The sequence below is a fragment of the Lathyrus oleraceus genome, chromosome 5 (assembly GCF_024323335.1).
Source record: "Lathyrus oleraceus cultivar Zhongwan6 chromosome 5, CAAS_Psat_ZW6_1.0, whole genome shotgun sequence".
Classification (NCBI taxonomy): domain Eukaryota; kingdom Viridiplantae; phylum Streptophyta; class Magnoliopsida; order Fabales; family Fabaceae; genus Lathyrus; species Lathyrus oleraceus.
This window is the reverse complement of record NC_066583.1, coordinates 249,261,823-249,278,918: the sequence shown is the minus strand read 5'-3', so window position 1 is coordinate 249,278,918 and position 17,096 is coordinate 249,261,823.

Sequence of the window (17,096 nt, the reverse complement as noted above, 5' to 3'; positions counted from 1 at the left end):
GGCACCATCACCAAAGGTCACAAAGCTGGTAGTGTGAGGTTAAATATCTACCAGTAGATTTTCCATACCAGTCATATGTCTTGAGCATCCACTGTCAAAGTACCAGTCTTCTCTGGAAGAAGCCCTTAGAGAAGTGTGTGCTATCCTAGCATACCATTGTTGCTTCTTAATGGGAACACATCGCTTATGTGTTTTGTACTTAGGTCTGACATGCGAGGCTCTATTAGGGAAACCATGAATCCAGTAGTAGAAGGCTTTTATATGTCCAAGCCTACCACAGTGGTGACACCTCCAATCCTGGTATTTCCTCTTCTGATGATCATTCATCCTAGATCCTCGATGTTGAGACATTGGCTTTGACTTCTGCTTGTACTTATGAACTTTAGCCTTTGGGCGTTTGTGTTCGGTTGAGGATCTTTTCCCAAATCCTAGGCCAGATTTGGTTCCAGATTGCTGTCCCACCTTGAGAATCTCTTCCAAGGTGTCAGTTCCCTTATTCATCATTCTGATGGATTTAGTCATCTGGTTCAGCTTGGAGGTCAGCAGGGCTATTTCACCATTTAGACCCTCTATGACAAACAGTTGCTTTTGTCTCTCATCTTCCAGTTCCTTGATGAGTTTCTTCTGCTTTTCTCCTTGTGCACGCACCTCTGCACTGGTGGAACACAGCTTCTTATAGGCTGCAGCAAGTTCATCAAAAGACAGTTCATCTGCACTTGAGTCATCATCAGAGGCACAAACACTGGTTAGTGCAGTGACATGTTTGGCAGATTCTCCTTCAGATTCACTTTCAGAATCTCCTTCAGACCATGTGATAGCTAGCCCCTTATTTTGCAATTTGAGGTAAGTAGGGCATTCAGCTCTGACGTGTCCATACCCTTCACAACCATGACACTGGATCCCCTTGCCATGGTTGAACTTCTCATCAGAAGTTGATCTTTTCTTAATGTCAGACGGGATGTTCTTGACATTAGATCTACCTCTTTGATCAATCTTCTTCACGAACTTGTTGAACTGCCTCCCAAGCATGACCAAGGCTTCTGATATACTTTCATCACCTCCAGTATATCCTGCTTCTGACTCCTCTTCAGCATTAGATACAAAAGCTATGCTTTTGTTCTTCTTCTCAGCATACTCACTGTAAGACCCCAATTTTGGCCCTAAGATCCCTCATGGCCCATATCATCTCATATCATAGCCTCAAGGATCATTGCATGCCTTTGCTTCCCTCCTAGTGGGTAGGTTGCCTTGTGTGTGTGGTTCTTGATCACCAAGCATGTTTTTGCATTTGTATATTATTGCTTTTCATATGTTTATCATCCAAAAAGTACAAAAATATTGTCAGTCTAACCTTGTTGCTTGCAGTTGAAGCAATTATCAGCAATTAGGTCAAAGACAGTCAACAGTCAGTCAAAGCAATGGATGATGGCCATTCTTGCAGAATTTGGGCACCATGACCAATAATCAAGAGTTCACACAACTTGGGACATCATTGGAAATCAAGGTCTCAAGGAATTAGGGTTTGGAATTCATCAGAAGTGGTTCAATCATGCAAAACCCTAGAAAAGTCAACAGAAAGTCAAACTTGGTCAACTGGCCATTTAATCAGTGATTTGATGGATGGAATTGATTTGAAGGAGTTCATTCATGCTTATATAAGCCTCATATGTCATGTCCAACCTCATCATGGAAGAATTTGAAGTCAAACAGAAAATTTCCAGAAATGGAAACTGGACCTGTAACTGAAACCTGCCATAAATGGAAAGTCTTGATCCTCAAACTTACATCATGATACAAGCTTCAAATGAATTTTTGCCCAACATGAAAGTTGAAGATCTTGTTCTCCCATTTCCAAAAAGTCCTAGAACTCTCAATTCCCATGTGTGGTTGGCAAGTTATGATCGAATCGATTTCAGAAAATCTTGAACTTCAAAGGGCCATATCTCTCAAACCGTTTGGCCAATTTTGGTGGGGTTTTTTCCTACAAGTCACATTTGATCCCCTCTTTCCAAAAATATAAATTTCATGAGCCAAAACTTCACCAATCAAAATGGCATTTTTTGACTTTTCTCATTTAAATGCAAGTTTGACAATGTTTGACTTTTTGAAATAAACATTTTTCTAACATTTGGCCAATTGGAACAGTTCAGAAATATCATTTTAAATGTGTTTGCAAAGTCAAAATATGCAGCACATGTGAATCATACTTGGTTGCTTGAATTGTAAGAAAAGTACAAATTTCACTATGCTACTACCATACTCCCATGGACCTTGCCATGCTTGGTACTTCTAGCAGCATTCTTGATCATTCTTCTGTCACTTTTGAAGTCTCATTATGCAGCCATACTCCAACAGTACATAAAGCCATCCTTGCTTGCTTGGATTGAGGAGGAAAGTACATTGCTTCAACAACCAAATGCAATAGCCATAACTTGTACTGTCCAATAGCAGTTTGGACAGCACCACTTTTCTGTCAAGAGAGGCTCATTGCAGTCACAAGCAAAAAGGGGAGAATGCAGCAGAAAGTCATGATTTCACCTTGCCCTCACCTTGCTATTTTCTGTCAAAAAAACACAACAAACCAAGCCTGGCAGCCAACATCCAAACCAGCAAGAAAACTACCTTCACTCACTCCCTAAATTTTGATTTTGGCTTTGGCATTCTAAAAAAGGGCTGTCACAACTCAAAAGGACAAAAACCAACCATACTTGTACTGTCCCATAGCAGAATTTTTTTGGCCATCATTTTCTGTTTTGAACACACACATAGGACTAGCAGCATACCAATTCACTGAGGCTGAATCTCTTACTTGCATTCCCAATTTCCTGTCCAAGAGAAAAAAGCCAAGTAACCCTGCCATGAAACCAACAGCAGGCCAGACATTTGCCCTCTGATTTTTCTCAAAAAAACTCACCTTGCATTGTGTTTTCCAAAACCCTGCAGGACTAAACAAGGCCATGGCTCACTCTCTCAACTGACCTAACTATTTGCATCTCATTTTTCTTCTGTCCAAAACCAGTAGCAGACCAAACACTTTCACTCATTTTCCAACCTCACCTTGCTATTTTCTTGGCATTTCAAGCTCTCTGTCAAGCACAAAGGAAACACTTGCCATACCATAGACCAATATCCAACAGCATGACCTTGCTTTGGATTGAAACAACATAACCTCACAAGCCATCAAAGATTGCAGCAGAAAATCATCTACCTTGTTTTTGACACTTGCAACTTCTGTCAAAAAAAGGGGCAACTTCCAATAGAGATTTCAAAAACCTTATTTCCTGTCATGAAGAATTAGGGAACCACAAGCCACAAACCATTTTTGGCCCAAGCAGTGAAAACACCCTGCACACATCATTCATTCAAAAGGCCATTCACTTACTTTGGCAATTTTCTGTAAAAGCTGTCAAGAGACAAGGATGGCACAATACCAAGTACCATTTTCCTCACCATTTCCTGTCATGAAAATGAACTAGCAGCATAAAACACCCTCCCAAAATCACACCTTGCAGCAAGAGCCAAAAGCCTAACTGACTTTACTTGGCATTTTCCACTTTTCTGCCCAAGCTTCCAAATAGCAAAAACCCTGCTTGGCCAATCAACAGCAACTTGGTTCACCACTTGGATGACATAACCTAACCAACAAACCTCAAACTCACCTCACTTGCATTTTGCCAAGAAAAATCTGTCATAGATCAGCCATTCACCTTGCTTTGGCCAAACTCCAAAAACCTGTCCAAAACCTCAAAGTTGCCTGAGCCCTGCATTGCTTCTTCAAACCTTGCCTTGCAACAAAACCTAACCAACTTCACACACTCTCTTAAACCACCTTGCTGCTTTTGGCCATTTCCATTTTCTGTCTTCAAACCAAGCCTAGCCCTGCAATATGTTTTCATCATCCATACACAACACTTCCTGTCATGAAATTAGCAGCTTACCACAACCAACTTGACATCCTCAAGAAACCTAGCCTTGCCAATACAACACAGCAACACAAAGCAGCACACCCTTCCATCATGTTGAATGGACATTACACAAGCATTTGACAAAGAGCAACCTTCATCATACATCAAGGCAAAGCTCTAGGGCAGAAGTTTCACTTCAAAATTATCAAAATACCAGCTGAATCTCTACTGCCCTTCAAGTTTGGTAAAAACTCGACCTCCCTATTTTGTTAAATTGTGATATGTTTTCAAAAGGTCTTTCTATGCTGGTTATCATGATGTGTTTATTTTTTGAAATGGTTGTGTGTTCATGAAGCTATTTTGAAAACAAGTTTAGTGTGGAAATGTGTTTGTGCTCGATTCATGATACACACGAGGTTTCAATGAAAATGGTTGTTAGATTCATGTTTGTCATTGCTTGCTGGTCATTTCCATATATCCAATTTCAATTTCTGGAAAAAATCGTGTTTGAAGGTGATGAGATTGCACTGTTCATCAAACCCTAATCCCAAATATTTGCCCAGAACCTTTTTCCCCCATTTCTCACGTTGCATGCATGCCTGCACTCACCAGCCAATGAAAAAATTCCAATTCTGGGCCCAAAACGCACAGCTTCAATTAGTGAGGCCAATATTACCAAATTGCCATGCGCTGACTTTGTGTTGACTCCATACCATGCTATGTGTTTCATGTTTCATCCAATTATTCATCAAACTTCAACAATTCATTTCTCATTCATTATTCATCCAAAAATCATGAAATTTTTTGCATAATCTTCACATGGATGTCTAGTATTTGATTATGATTTTTAATTAATTTTTGGTTGGCTGAATTTTAAATGGTATGAGTTTTCTTGACGTGTATGCCAAATTGATACCTCTTGCCATTTCTTTTGTGAAATAATGATGATGCATCCTTTGGTCCTGAAATTTTTTGTGGAGAAACTAGACTCACTCATCTTCATTTTGGTATAGAGATTGTGCATTTATCATTTGTGGTTTGCTAGATATGATTTTTTGAACTAGGGTGTGACAATTTGTGTCACACCAATGATGTGCATCTTCTTGATTTTTGTTCACATGTCTCCTGGCCTCCAAATGATCTCAAATTTTGCATGAATGATCTATCACATGTCTAGTTTGTGTATGAATTTTCTTGGAATTAATCATGCTGTTTTCCATTTGATTGTGAATTTTCTTCCCTGCCTAGTCCATTGTTGACTTTATGTGATACACATTGCCAAATCTTTTGTGAAATTCTCAAATCTTATTGTATGACCATGAAATTTCATATGTGATAACTAGACATCTTGACCTTTGCATTGGTGTTAACCTCATTCATTTCTCTTCTGTTTTCAAATTGATATGATTTTTTGAAGTTGACCCATGCTTGTTGACTTTCATTATGCTTACTTGAATTTTGTTGACTTCTTGATTTTAATTGACTGCCTTCCTCTCATCCAAGTGCCATGAAATTTGACATGCTTGCCATGCTAGATGTTAGGATTGAGTGTGATTTATTTCATGATTTTTGAGATTGTTTGAGTTGACTTTTGAAAGAGGTCTTGCTGTTGACCTATTTGTGCTCTTTCTTGCCATGCTTTGCATCCTTTTGCATATGAAATGACAATGGTGCATGATTTGATTATGAATCCAATTGAGATTGCTTCTTAAATGTTTGAACATGAATTGGGTTGACTTTCCTTTGCTGTTTGACTTTTTTCTTTCACCTTTGACCCTAGGCTAGTCCTAGTGGTCTTTTGAGCTTACATTTGAGCTATTGTTTCAGGTTAAGCACCAATGCCTCAAAGACCATTCATATTTGATCGAGTTGGATCATATATCACGTGCTAACCTCTTTGTTTTGTAGGTTGCTTGGCTCATATGCCTTGAGACTTGTGCATTGCACATTTGTCTGTTTGTTTTGACTATTGATTCCTACTTCCTTTTGCTTTAACTTTTGAATTGTGTACTGATTCTGTTTGACTATTTCAGGTACCTTTAGTTGCTTAGTTCTTTGAATTTGCTTTGCTTTGCTTTAATAGCAATTTGCTTTGAGGTATAATCCCTTTTTCTTCATGTAGTCTGGAAGACCTGGCCTGTTACTTGGCCAGGCAACTGTCTGAAGTCCTTCTTAAGAGGCAATGCCTGTGTTTGTTTAAAATTGTCCCAAGCAGGAAAAGTCCTTCAAGTAAGGCAATTGGTGGAAGGTAGGGATAAGCAATCTATCCCCCACTATTCAGTGTGTCCTCTCTCTGCTCCCATTACATGGTTGAAGCATTGAGATAAAAACCCAAGATCTAATCGAGTCAATAAAGGGGAAAGAGTTCCATCTTTCTGAACTCCCCCACTTTCTATTATTTGATGCTCTCTCAGACCTGAGATAGAAGCAATGAGGCACACCCCTCATATCCTTTTCATCTGCTTCACCTTAGCCTCTCAATGGCAAGGTTAAGAGCGACCTTTACCTATCACAGTGGACTTTCATAGTCAAACCCTCTTGTGTGAGCCCCCCATTGTTTGGCTATAGAGTGTGCTGTTTGCTATTCATTGATTGATTGATTGCTTCATATGCACTTGTTTGCCTGTATGCTATGCATTTATCATCATCAATTGCCATTAATGCATGATCATCTCATTTGCTTTTGTGATGCTATCATTGTTGTTTGCCCATTGAGGACAATTGTAAGTCCATCTCTCTTGGCCATTTGCTCCTATGATATGGAAGGATAGAGTGTAAGACCTCATTGGTCACTCATAGCTTTTGTTTTGTTTGTTTGATTGTGAGGAAGCAATTGTAAGTCCCTGCAAGTTGGCATTTGCTCTCCTGTGATCATGTTGCATTGTTTGATTGTATGTGAGGATACAACTGTAAGTCCCTGCAAGTTGGCATTTGTTTCCTAGGATCATACTGTGTATGTGAGAGTAAGCCCAGACAGATTGGCATCTAACATCCATGTTTTGCTTTCGTTTGTTTATGTGAGGATGCAATTGTAAGTCCCTGCAAGTTGGCATTTGCTTTCCTATGATCATATGTTGGATATTGGTATAAGTCCAGACAGATTGGCATCCGGTATCCAAGTTTCATTTTGTTTTAGGAGATTAGTATAAGTCCATTGAGTGGCCTCTGATATCCAGTTTTGTTTTAGGATCGCGGTATAAATCCATTGAGTGGTATCCGGTGTCCGCTTTTTGCTTTTTGTTTGTGAGATTGGAGTAAGACCATTGAGTGGCATCCGGTATCACCTGTTTGTTTACATTATTATTACCTATTGCTCATTCCAAAGGACACACTTGAATCATCTCCCATATGATTTCAAGAAGTGAACCTTCTAAGAAGTTTTACAATCCATATCCATCCATTCATCCTCATTATGTCCTAAACCTTTTCACACTTCAATTTTCAAACTTGACATAGATATTGTGCAAACTTCTTCATGTTTTCCAAACTAAAAACCTGGACCCAAGTCCTTGACTTTTTCAAACTCCATTTCCACAATACTTCTTTCAAATCAATCTTAATCATACTTTGACTTCACTTTCATAATCACAATCAATTAACTTCACTCATTCACTTGTTTTGGCTTTGTCCATTGTTAATCTTTTCATGCATTAGCCATAGGTTTCAATTATCATTGCGGTTGATGTAAATCTTGCCTATCCTTAGTGAGTCGACAGTAAGACTTCCGTACTAAAAACAGGGTTAACCCCTCCAGTACGTCGAAGCTATCCTCGCATGGTGGATGTTGGTCTTGGTCGAGTTTTCTCCCATTGATAATGAAAAGCCTCAGTGCTATTGTTTAAAATTGAATCCACCAACCTTTTGGAAATCTTTTAGCCGAACTACGGCGTTTTGATCCTTACCTTTGATGGAAGGTACGTAGGCAGCGGGTTCATCCGTTCAAACCCAATAATAAAATTGTATATTCTTTTCTCACCATCCCAATCATGTTTGCACAATGCTTATGTCATAACAAATAACAATTTAGTACAACAAGTGTGAAAAGGGCTCCCTAGGAGTACCTAGGACGTAGTGGGTGCCTAACACCTTCCCATTGCGTAATTTACCCCTTACCCAGACTCTCTGATCTTTTATTAGTTTTCTACGTGTAAAACTTCTTAGGCTTTTGTTCGCTTTTTAGCCAGTCCTTTGGATAAATAAAAGTGCGGTGGCGACTCGAAAATCATTGTATGCTTTGCTTATGGTTTAATCAATAAATCATATAGCGACGAATACACCGCTACACTCACCCAAGCCCATTCTAAAGGTTTGGAGGGAACCAATGAGCTCATCCACCTTCATGTTGCATATGTCCTGCGCCTCCTCTATGGCTGTGACCTTCATAGCAAATCTCTTAGGCAAGGACCTGAGAATCTTTCTTACAAGTTTCTCTTCAGCCATTTTCTCACCTAGTCCACCAGAGGTGTTTGCAATTTCAAGAATATTCATGTGAAAGTCATGAATAGTCTCATCCTCTTTCATCCTCAGATTTTCAAACTTGGTGGTCAGCATCTGAAGTTTGGACATCTTTACCTTGGAAGTACCTTCATGAGTTACCTTGAGGGTATCCCAAACTTCCTTAGCTAGTTCACAGTGGTGTACCAGCCTGAAGATGTTCTTGCTGATTCCATTGAACAATGCATTCAAGGCCTTGGAATTTCCAAGAGCTAACGCCTCTTGCTCCTTGTCCCACTCTTCTTCAGGAATCATCACACTGACTCCATCTTCACCTGTCCTCATTGGATGTTCCCATCCTTTGTTGACAACTCTCCAGACTTTGCTGTCTAGAGACCTTAAGAAGGCTATCATACGAGGCTTCCAGTCATCATAATTAGATCCATCCAACATGGGTGGTCTGTTTGAGTGTCCTAAATCCTTGTCCATGGTACTAGAAAGTAACTTCCCTAGATCTCACCCAGAAATTCACAGGCAGGGTGCCTGCTCTGATACCAATTGAAATTCTAGTTATCAGACTTTGGATGTCACACTGGTTGTTATGACATCCAATTCTGCACAGACAGGGATTATGCAGAACTTTAACAGTAAGTGCAGTAAATAACACAAGTAATTGTTCACCCAGTTCAGTCCAACATGACCTACATCTGGGGGCTACCAAGCCAGGGAGGAAATCCACTATTAGTAGTATCAATTCAAAGCTAAACTCACCCGTTTACAACTTATCACTTAATCCCTACCCAATGCAATTTCAATCTTAACCTAAGATCAGAGTTCCTACTCACTCCCCCTCAATCACCTCAGTGATATTAAAGACACTTTGAAGTCACACTTCAAAAACAACTCTTGATTATGCTTCACAGCTTAAATCAAGATACACAGCACTCACGCTTAAAAGCTTTGAGTGACACAACACTTACAACTCAATGAACACCCTATGCCAAAGCAATCATCTACTTGATAAAGGCTTGGCTTACAAGATACGTCTAATACTAGACTCACAAAAATACAGCAGTGAAGTATGATGGACACACTAAATCTTCACGCCTCAAAATCCCTGAAACTGAATGAAGGAACGCCTTCCTTTTTATATTGCAGCACCTGGGCTTTTGCACCTGTATTCTCCTGAATTTAAGGTCACTCAAGTTCCCATAAATTCAACATTTAGGTTACTAACAAATAGGCTATTTGTTAGGTTCATTGAATGTAGCTTGGTTGTTGATTTCCTGGATTTTCTCTAAGCTGTTGACTTCCTGAAGAATAGCCTGAGAAAAAGCTGAAACAGAAAACTGAACAACCTACAATTTAGCATATGCTGTCAGGAATGAATGTCACGACATTCAGCTTGACATCAAGGTCCATATGCTGAGTCTGTTTTTCCAGAAAACAGACTGTACAATTTTGCTGACCTGTACATGATCAAAATGATCATACTACAGTAACAGCTTACATTAATAAATGTCAAAGTATCCAACTTAACATTTACACATTTGGCCTTAAGTTAGTTCTGTTATTCTCTTGAAGAACAAACTAAGTTACATGCTGAAGTATAACAGAACACCACTCTGTCTAATCTTCAGCAGCTGCTTTCAATGATGAATGTCATAACATCCAGTTTGACATTCAGTCAGTAGGCCTTATGTCAGGTCTGGTTCTTCCTTGATAACCAGACTGCAAATAAATACTAAGTTCTAACAGAACTCCTGTTGTTCTATTCCTTAGTATCTGTTAACAGGTATGAGTGTCACAACATCCAGTTTGACATTCAATAAATCCTGTGTTAGCTAGTCCTGCAGTAACTACAATGTAGTCACACATACATGTTATGACATCAGTCAAGACATTAGTGTTTTACCATATAATGCAGCCAATTAAACACCTACAGTATTACATTGTCTGGTCTAATGTGATCCAATAGATTGTAATAGACTACTATAATATGTTTCGGACACCTATTGTAGTTCATCCCTCTAACTGACCACCTAGATAAAAAAACAATTGAAAAATATTATTTACAGTTAATTGCAATATAAAGTCTAATTAATTATATTGCGAACGGGAATATAAATGGCTTCTCGTTTACCCGGGCGAGTGACGACATTCTTGACTCACCCCATGCTTGTAGAAAATATGCGCATGAATAAAACGTACAGTATTTTTTTTTTTGGCATTTTTACACATCACATTATATAGATGGGTCAAAACAACTGAACCCCAACTATATGTGCTTACCTTATTTATGTTTCGTAACAACGGTAAATACATAATATTTACTGTATTACCATTACTTTCAGGAAATAAAAAATTACCAAATAAAATCATAATATGACACCGAGCTTTAATTATTTTTTTATACTCGATAGATTCTTCGGTCAATGTTATACTCGCATAATATTGTTTGAGATATCTTAAATTAATACCTTGCCCCCTAGCTTGACCAGATGTCTCTCCCGCAGCTTGGTCGTCACACAAAGGGGCACCCAATAATTCATTGCAAATAGAGTTATCCTGGTTAACTCTACCATTTACAACCTTACCATCGATATGTAGATCCAACAACATGTAGATGTCCTCAAGTGTGGCGGTACACTCACCAAAAGGAAGGTGAAATGTGTGGGTCTCGGGTTTCCATATCTCCAACAAAGCAAGAATAAATTTATAGTCAACCGAGTACGAGACTATGTTAAGGAGATGACCAAAATCGCATCCTCGAATATATGGTTCTATCAAAGGATCATGGGGTACATATTCATGTACACAACATCGAAATCATTTTTGGTCCTAATAAAACATAAGTAAGAAATAAAATAAGAAGAAGTAATATACAATAAAAACATAAATAAGAAATAAATATGAAATAAGTAAAAGAAGTAATAACATACAAATGTCTAGATATTGTCGATTGTTCCTCGATGTTCATCACCCATAGTCAATAGAGACATAATGCTGCAGAGATTGAGTGTGGTAAAGGTGGAGTGTTGTAGATGTTAATTATTAGTGTTGCAGATGTTTAATGTTGTGAGTTGGTGCCCTATTTATAGATGAGTAAGTGTTGCAGAGGTTGAATAGGTACACAACATGTGAAGCATTGGATAGGGTGCATGCATGTGAGATAGGTGTATGTGCTTAAGGCTAGGGTGCATGCCTTGCTTTATGACATGCATGGTCACATGCACCAATGCTAGTGGCGCATGCATGTCTTTTTATGCATGCAAGGAAGAGACTCCTAAGGCTAGGGTGCGTGCCTTGCTTTATGCGCCATTGGAATGAGTGACTGCCTTGGATTATTAGGGCAGAGATTCCTTATGTGCAGGCACATGCTTGTAGTGTTAGAGCAGAGATTCTTTGTGTGCAAAGATTCCTTGTAGGCGCATGCATTATATTATCTTGTCTCTGCATAGATTCTTTGCATTGCATTGTCTTGTCTTTGCAGATGAATTGCGTGATCAGTGCATACATTGTCTACCCTATTTAACTACATGCAAATAACATATCAATGCATTCACCATCATTACCCATATAGATCAGTAGAAACACTAAAGTTACATCTAAAAAAATGTCTTCCTCGCCACATTACATGATCAGTGCCCATACCGAAGGTGAAATATTTGAGCATTAATTATTCGGTTTTTGTTTTTGCAACACAGAAGTAACTCGGTTTACAATAAATCGATGATCAAATTTTTCACATCTGAAACAAAAAATAGAAAATAAATTGCAGTGTAGTCTTGTGGGACAAATCATCTATAAAAATCCGGTGTGGTTTGCGGACAACTAGGTAAAGTTTTATCAGTTGAAGATTCGAGATGATGACGATATTCATCATATGTTTGTCAGTCATGAATAATCTGGGTACAACGATATAGAGTTGTATATATTACCACAACAATAACAAGTGTCTCAGTTCATTGATCAGTCATAAGTGTTTTATGAAACTGATGATGATGAACAAGCTCAGGTCAATATTGTAGATAAGGAAGAAGAAGAAACCGAGTTATTGGTTGATTCAATGGTGAACGGTGAAGAAGAAGAGGAGTCATTACCAGCTAGTCATGTATATTGTTCACATCAACACATGACAAGCTTGAATTTGGGTGCCGATGAACATTCATCAGATATATACATAGTGAAACTATATAGAGGTTGGTGCGACTGCGGAAAGTTCCAAGCCTTTCATACGCCATGCTCCCATGTCATTGCGGCATGTTCAAAGGTTCGAAGGGATCCATCCTACTTACTATCTGACGTTTACAAAGTCATAAGTATATTCAGTGTTTACAAAATTAGTTTTTCAGTAGTTGTAAAATAGGATTACTGGCCAGAATATCAAGGGGACATTCTCTTCCACAATGAAGTTATGCGAAGAAAGAAAAAGGGTCTCCCAAACAGCACCCGTATTCGAACCGAAATGGATACGACGAACAAAATGGTTCAATTATGTAGTTCATGTCATCAGCCAGGTCACAATCGTACTAACTGTCCTAGTGTTGGAATGAGCACAACAATAATTTTACATGTACCTCTTTTGTAATATACAAAAAACAAAATTTATTTCATATGATAACTTTGTGAGGAAATACCATCACAAACAAATACAACATATTCAACATGCAAGTAACACATAAACAATAACACAAACAACTACAACAATTAAAATACAATCACTATAACTAAGCGATTACAATCATCAAAACAATTTTGAACATATTATTCACCATCCTGCGAACGTCTCTGTCAGTCTTAATATCCACCCATTCACGCACTTCTCCATTTTGGTTGAGCGTGTACTCAAGCTATTGAATCCTTCTAATCCTTTCACCATTTGTAATTTCTCCTTCTAACCAACGGTCCAATGTCTGATTAAGACGTTATAACGAATCTATATTACAAAGTCGAATCTTTATCGGTGGTGCGACTGCTGAAAAGATTAAATCCGGATTTCTCTTGTGAATGTATTCAGATATGATTAAAGAAAATAAAATTGAAGGTGATTGAAGTAGAATGAAAGAAAATGGGGTTGGAGGGTAAGAAGTAGTGTGCAGAATATGAGAGATGCGGATGTTATTTATAGATGAACCATGAAATGTATGCGCTAAAGCCCTAGGCGCCACACACACAAGCACATGCATGCGCCACATGTATGAGCGCATTTACTAAAGGACACATGCATGCGCCACATGTATGGACTCATTTACTAAAGGACGCATGCATGCGCCAGCTACCATGGCGCATAGATGCAATGTAATAGGGAGCATGCATCAATGGAACTAGCGTCTCCTTTTAGGGTTTATTGGATGCGTCAGTTCAACTGGCGCATTAGTTAAAGAAGTTGGTTATTTTGATATTTATTTTGAAAAATTGATTATATTGGTAATTAAATTAAAAAACATGGTTATTTTTTAAAAAAAATCTTAATAATCATGTATACTTTGACATAAAGTTCTTAAGTTCTTATGGGTGTCCATTGTTTTTGTAGAGGTCCTTTTAAGTGAACTACAAGTAATTTTGTTTGAAGATATTTCATTAATTTGCATGCCTAAAAATATTTGTTTGATTTCGTTGTTTTATTTTTCTCTTTAGGTTTTGCCCTTTTTTTTTTACCAAAAACAAATAAAATCTAATGAAAGAAGTAAAATTATATCAAAGATGATTTATTTAATTTAAGGCTAAAATACACTCTCTTTATTTTAAATTAAAACTCAATATTTTGATCATCCTATTTAATAATTTTTAGGATTTTTTAGTCCTCTTTATTTTTGGAGAAGTGACAACCTCAATTATGATGTGGCATTGTTGTGACAAGAATGAGTTGGAAAAATATTTTACATTGTTGTGACAACCTCAATTAAAAATCATAAAAATTACATGTACTATGATGAAAATCTAAGGGAAAGAGAATCAACAATAAACTTGCTAAAATCCACACAAAAAATACTCTTCATTTTCATTTGAGCCTCCATTCTCACATGCACAAACCATTAAAATTAAACATTTCTCAACCTCAACACTCTGAAACATTGCAAAAAAAAAAGTATCTCATTATTCTCGTTTGTTTCACTCCATCTAAAAATGATGTTACCATGTCATGTTGAAGATTGTGCACCACTGCCACTTATAATTGGTATAAAATTATATTTAAGAAGCTAGTAAAAGAAGGACTCTTTAACTGAATTAAAAATTGGGTGAGAAAGAGAAAGATGAGTCATTTGTTGAGACTAATGAACTAAAATGTTTTCCTCATGCGCCACTAGTAGAAACTCCTATAATATAAAGGATAAAGTTAATTTGTGCTCTTGGGGTACAAATTAAAAGATAAATATAATAAAAATTTATTGGAAATTGTGTGTTGAATTTAATACAACTTTATAATTAATTATGTTATTGATTTTTTTAATATGAAATTTCTATTCGTGGGTTTTTTATTATGTGCCCCAAGGACACAAGTTAGCATTACCTAATGTAACTTATTTTGAAACCAAATGGAGGCGTTTATTTCGTGGATTTTAGATTTATTTTTGAGAACTCTTACATCAATTTTTTTTCATTCCTATGTTTGATTCAAATATTTATAAATTTTATATTGGAACCACTACTAAAAAAATTATTTTTTATAACAACGATTTTATTTCACATATCGAAAAATCGAGGTAAAATTTCTGGACACACCCAATTTTTTTAATAAAAAATATATACAATATGTTTCGTTGATTATTTTGAAAATCAAGCAGTAAATTTATTCAGTGTACATACTTCGAATCCCAACAAATTTAGATTATGTTTTTATCTCATTAAAAGTGGCACCTTCTTAAATATTTTATTTTTAATCTAAAAATACGTCACTTTTTACCACAACTTTCTTTTCATTTCAACTGAGGTGAATATATTTTTCTGATATATATATATATATATATATATATATATATATATATATATATATATATATATATATATATATATATATATATATATATATATATATATATATATATATATATATATATATATATATATATATATATATATAACTTTAACTTGTAGTATTCAGTTTCACTTGTCTAAACAACACAAACAAAATTCTAACAAAGAGTCATAAACAACTAGAGCCATACACACATATCATTTTCAATACGAAGATGTTATGTATTTAGGGATCTCGATTCTTCTTCAGAGATCCATATTGGTGTTGTTGTTGTTATGTTGTTGAGATCCAGAATACTTTTCTCTTGTTGTTTTTGCTCTTTAAATAGATTTACGTTATAGGTTTATTGATGTTGTTTTTGTTGATGTTGTTGTTCTTGTTATTTAGGCTCATTGTTGATACCCTAAAACCCTAGAGGCTTTCTCTTGTTGTTGTTGTTATTGTTGTTGCTGTTGCTAATTAAACAAGTTTAGGTTATAAGTTTATTGATGTTGTTGTTCTTTTTGTTGAGACCCTAAACTCTATAGGTCGTTTATTGATGGTGTTGTTCTTGATGTTGTTGATTGTTATTTGCGTTGTTGTTTAATGTAAGTTGTTGTTTTTTAGTTGAGTTTATTAAATCTATATATTGTAGTTTAATTGTTTTTATTGTGTTTGAGTTTGAAATTGATATTGATATTATGTTTGTTATAATTCTTTGTGCAGCTCTCATCTTGTTCTGTCGGGTTGATTTATTATATCAAATGTCGATTGTTTGTTTCACTAATTCCTCTTTGAACATATAAACTATTAAATTGATTTTGAAAATAATCATATGAAAAATTATATTGTATTAGAAACATATCTTACACTCATTAATGTTTTTCTAGCATTCTGCAACTCGTCATTTATTTCATGCTCTTTTATGGTTAAAATCTCTCAAATATTTCTAGTTTTTGTTCAACTTTCTTTCATATTTGTTCATTTTTCAAAGCATCAAATTTTATGCTTTCAAGAATGAATTATTAGAAAAGTAAGTGTTGAATAAAGAACTTGAAACATTGAAGAAATTTTAACCATGAAAGTACATGAGATGAGTGATGAGTTCCATGATGCTTCAAAATCATTGATCAATTTAAGTTTTTCTTCAAATATAACATAATTGTGTATATAATTATTTTCCTAACCAATGTTGAGAAGTTATATTTTCAGTATAGGGTTTAGTGAAATAAGCAATTCACATTAGATTTAATAAAATCAAAATTGTTTTACTCATTTGTTTTATGAGAAAATCGAGGTGAAAATTTGTATACTCGTCGGTCAAATGTCAAAACCGAGGAGACATGTATTTTTGTTATTTTAAAACTCCCAACAGATCTTCATGGGAATCGAACTCATGACTTTTACACAAGGGTCTTGCTAACTTGTGCCCTTGGGGTACAAGTTAAGGTTACTACTATTAAAAAGTTTGTGTGGAATAAAGCAAAATTTTAAATTTTAAGAAATCAAATGCACGCGCTCCAAGAAGATATTTCTATAAGTGTATCATTAACATGTGCCCTTGGGGCACATGTTAGCATTAGCCTTTACACAATACCAATTGGTTTTTTAAAACCGAGAGGTAAAGTATTTACTTTTTATAACATCCTTTATTACATCGCCTGAGAAACCGAGATAAAATCTCTTTTTCAATCTAGATAAAAGGCTTTTTTTTAGTGAATTTTTTATTTTCGAGAGTTTAATTTATATTTGATTTTTTCATTTTTCATTCTAAGAGGTAATCACCAATAACTTTTCAC